Genomic DNA, 5,378 nt, shown 5'->3' with positions numbered 1-5,378 from the left:
AGAAATGGTTTTATAGTTGTGAGTAGGAGTAAAACAAAGAAAAGCTTTTAGTACCACATTGGGGATGTGATGACATTTAAAATGTTTAAATATTATTCATTGCAATAGGCTTTTTGTCTTCAAGAAAGAGTCTTTTGAAAGGCAACAAATCACATGAGGATCCCACCTGTTGTTAGCTAGACATAGATGATAGTTGGCACCAAGTCTAAGCATTTTTTACCAAGTGCAAACATCGGAGAAGGTCGACAAAATTCAATGGTTGCTATGTTGCCACTGAAAAATGGGAGGATTTCTGGCAAGTTGTGAGAAGGGCTATGGGGCCATCTAGACTTGTGGAAACCATTCAAAATTTGCCAAGTAGTAGCCTAAAAATGAACGAGAGGAAGACACTTGTTGACATAATGTGATGTGGTGATAAGATCTCATCAAGGCATAGGATGGCAACATGTGGTAGATCTAATGATGGTTGGCATGTCACCAAATGTAAGTTGCTTGACCATTAAGCAAGGGACATGGCAACTCAATCAGAAAGTGACACATGGCAATGAGCTAGTGGTGAGGTATATGAGTCCAAAATTGACATGTGTTGGAGGCTTCAGATGTGGCATGCTTCTTGAGGTGTTGATGTGGCAGAGAATGACATGTGTTGCAAGGTTGTTATGTCGCTTATGATGTGGTAGAATGTAGACTAGGATAGTAACATAGCGACTAATGACATGGCATAGTGACATGGCGTGATGACGTGAAAAATAGGTAGCCAATAAGATGGTGCCACATAGTGTCCAGATGGAGGTTGTCAAGTGATTGTGCAAGAAAAGAGCCAATCCACTACTGACACATGGTAGGGTAATCAAACCAGATTTGACCTAGAGAAAAATGGTGGAAATTTTTGAAAAGTTCAAATTTTAATTTTTAAAATTTTTTTCCTCAAAACTACTTGCAGAACCAAGTTTTAAATCAGATTTGAATTTATAATATAGTTCAAACTTTATAAAAAGGTCAATTTTTTGTAAATTTCTATGCAAGGCCATAAAAGGAGCACGATTTTCAAATAGCTACTAGAGGGGAAATTTTTGCCCAAAATAGGCACTTTAATATACCATTGGAACCAAGAGGAAATGATTTTTCCACATATGAGGTCAAATTTTGCATAGATATTGACTAGTTTTCTCTATAAGCATATTTATGTTTTCCAAGGCATTCTCAGTAGAACAAAAAGATTTCACCATGGAGCATCAAAAGTGGTTAGGAGGTAGATATAAAAGACTGTTGAAGTCCGTGAGATACTATATGATGTGAAGTAATGTTATTTGATGCAAGATATGATGCAAATTTATATATGCACAATTGCCCCTTGTATGAAGAAATCACAATCAGAGAAATTGTGAAGTACAACAAGTGATTCAGTATTGTGTGTATACCTATTCTCTTGAAGAACTTAATTGTATAGTTGCATGCTAGGGTAGTGGGCTCTTCTTGCACACATTTGTGTATTATCTACCAACTCCTAATAGGGTTGAGGCTTCTAACAAGGCCTAGTCTCCTAACAAGGACTCAAGACACTATACATTCTTCATAGACTCTTAATAGGGTCAGTGTCCTTAACCAGATTCTTTATATAGTGAATCATCTTGTAGGTTTCATCCCCACTAGGGTTTTCCTTGGCCAGGGTTTCCCTAGTTAACAAAATATGGTGTTATGAGCTCTTTTTATGTATGGTTTCTTATACTATTCAACATTATTAGCTTACTTTATTATTCATGTGGTAAAGTAATTAATATTATTCAATTGTGGGCAAAAAGATTGACAATATTGTTTCACCCACCCTCTCAGTATTATCTATGTCTAACATGTAATTGAATTTATTGCATGGGAACCTTACTTTGATGACCTAGACAATAAGAAGAGAAATAGATTCAATTGGTATGAATGTGATAATTTACCACCACAACTGAACCATATTTCTATTCTTAATAACATTGGTGAATCTCTAGGAAACTTAGTAGGGGTGGAATCAAATTGTAAAACATCAAGCAACAACAAATTTATGATTAAATTGGGCCAAGGTCAAGAGGATCTAAAACCCCAAAAAGATAATGACAAATAGATCAATTTACAATCTAATATTCACTAAATAGGGAGAAGAAATACAAGGAATGGTCAACCCAAATCTCAGTTTTGAATACCATGTCACTAATATTAAAGAGAATCTATATATTATCTACGAGGAAAAGGAAATATTGAATAAGACAGGAAACTATAAAGGAGAATAGGAAAGGATAAAGGAAAGGGAGGAGATAAACACAAAAGAGTACAAATTAGAAACTCCAAAGAAACATCAGGAAAATATAGAGAAAGGGGAAGAATCGAAAAAGGAAGACAAAAGGGAACAAGAGAACTAGTGATAGCTGATAAGATTTAAAATAATGTAAGTTATGCCAAAAAGAAAAGGATTTCATTGAGGACATTGAAAAAATATGAAGCATTTCAATCATCCTACAACATCATGCTATTGCAAAATGACATTGAAGATAAATTCATAATTGGATAACAAAAACATGAAGAACATGGTGCTATTTCAGAGCAATTTGAGATAGTAGATCACAATGCAATTTTAGAATTTTTAGTGGGATCTAAGAAAGGAAATGAAGAGGAAACTAATAAGGATGAAAATAATGGAAGCAATACTCCAACCTGTAGCAAGAAACTACATTTAGAACAAGCAAATGAAGACAAAGAGTATCAAGAAAATAGAGAAATCATTGTTACAAACAATAAGTAGCACCTTGAAGAAATTCCTCCAACATCTTTAGCTCACTAGAGTAATGTAACTATTTGAAAAGAACAAAGAATGGAAGTCATAAAGTATGGGAAACTCCAACAAGTCGTAAAAACCTAGCTAGAACATATGAATATAGAATCAGGTATCTGAGGAAATTCAGGAATATCAGAAACCATCCAAAGTATCTACTCTTCTAAATTCAATGAATTAGAAATACCTTTCTAACCATTTAGAAACCCCCAAATCCCTAGAGGATACAAAAACTGAATGGTTGTTCTCAGCAAGGGAATTTAATACAACAAAAAAGGATTTCACCAAATCAACACATATCAAGGATCTTACCAATACAGTATCAATGGAAAGATCATCTGACAAGAGCAATAAATTATCAAAATTCTGGCAAACTCCAACACAAATTAAAATGATAGCTATAGAAGATAATAGAGGAAACAATATCCAGCAAGGAATTGGGCAAATAGAAAACTTATTAGAAGAATTATTAAAGGAAAGTGATATACCAGAGAAAGCCAAAGAAAAAATAGAATACTTAGAACAATTAATAGAGAAATTGAATGAAATATTCAATAAAGAGTTGATAGAGGAAGGTCTAGATGAACACACATTTGAGTTGATCCAAAAACTAATGGAAATTAGGGGTAATAGATACACCTTTGAAAACCTAAAGAGAGATGTGGAAGTTATTGATTAGGAAATAGAGACAAGAGGAATTGAACAATCATAACAAGCCTTAAATACACCAAATGTAACAAGAAAACTTAAGAAAAGAGGCCATAAATCCCATCAAGAATTAAGAAGCAGAGTGGCTGAAGTAGAAGGCCAAACAAATATTACAAATATTTATGATACAGGGAAGGGGAAGGACCTTCCCAAGACAAGATGAAAACCTTATAATGGAATGTTAGGGGTCTCAATGCCCCTAACAAGAAGTAGCTCCTTAAAAGCTACATTAATAAATACAAACTATATTTTCTAATAATTAGAGAAACTAAAATAAGCCAATTATATATTGAAAAATTAAGCAATAAAATAGGAATGAGGAAAATTTTAGGAGCCCCAGTAGAAGGGGATTCAGGGGGTTTGGCTATCATCTAGAACCCAAAAATCTACCAAGTGGAATCCATAAGAATAGAAAGAAATTGTATGAGTGTTAAGATAGATGACTAAGGTAACTCCCTAACCTTTAACCTAATTAATACCTATGGTCCAACTAGTTACTCGAACAAAAAAATAGCATGGGAAGAGATAAGAATTCACCTACAAAAAGTTAAAATCTTTTCCTATACTGGAGGAGACTTCAATGCCTTCACAACCCTTAATGAAAAAGGAGAGGCTCTTCCAAGCTACCACAAGCATCAATAGATTTTAATAATTGGATACAATCTACTGAATTAAATGAAGTCCCCTCCAAGGACAACTCATTTACATGGTTTAATAGAAGGTAGTGTATTGCCCAAATAGAAGAAAAACTATATACATTTTTTACCAAAGGAAATATCCCCTCTTCAACTTCTCATATTATTTCTGAAACCCTCCCTTACTCAGGCTCTTCTCATTTTCCCATTCTTCTCACACTAACAATGGTTAATCCTCCCAAAAGGAATCCCTTCAAAGTAGAGAAAATGTGGTTCAAAGACCCAAACCTAATTGACCTCCTTGAAAATCGGTGGACTTATTTGCAGTGGAAGGATCTAAAATGTAAAAAATAGCTCAAAAACTTAAAATTATCAAGATTAACTTAATTCAATGGTATACACACCACTTTGGCAACATTTTTGACCTCAAAAGAGAAATCGAAGAGGCCCTATCAAGTATAAACCAGATTATCTTAACAAAATGGATAATAAGACTCTTCTTTAAAAAATATCTAAGGAAGGAGTAACTAAGATCTTGTTCAAAATGAACCCAGACAGAGCCTTAGGTCTAGATGGCTTCCCAACTTTCTTCCTCCAAAAGTGTTGGCACTTCATGGGAGATGAAATTACAGATGCCCTTGAGAGTATGCAAAACTTTGTAGGTATCCTAAAAGAGCTTAACCATACTTTCATAGTTTTTATCCCTAAATTAAATCCTTGCACTAGGTTTCAGTACTATAGGCCTATAGCTTTTTGCAATACTATTTATAAAATCTTTACTAAAACTTTGGCATCTTGGTTAGAGAAATTCCTTCCCCTTCTGATTAGCAAAGAAAAATAAAGATTTTTTATGGAGAGATCTATTTATGATGGTATGATAATAGCCCAAGAAACCATTCACACTTTAAAACTTAGTAAGCAACTGAGGATGTTGATCAAACTTGGTATTAGCAAAGCCTACGATAAAGTCAATTGGAGATTCCTGTCCAAATGCCAATGCCAATGCCTGTAGGCATTTGGTTTTTCCAAACCCTATATCAACTTAATTTATGAATGCATCCCTACACCAAAAGTCCCACTGTTAATTAATGGAACACCAGAGACACTTTTTCTCCCCTTCTAGAGGGATTAGATAGGAGACCCCATTTCTCCTTTTCTCTTTGTCCTACTCTCAAAAGCCTTAGGGAGATACCCCAAGCATCTTAAGTCAAAGTCCTCCCTCA

This window comes from Cupressus sempervirens, chromosome 3, assembly GCF_028749045.1.
Source record: "Cupressus sempervirens isolate cs-2001-9-10 chromosome 3, ASM2874904v1, whole genome shotgun sequence".
Taxonomy (NCBI): Eukaryota; Viridiplantae; Streptophyta; class Pinopsida; order Cupressales; family Cupressaceae; genus Cupressus; species Cupressus sempervirens.
The sequence above is the reverse complement of the archived record's forward strand: the minus strand, read 5'-3'. Positions refer to the sequence as shown.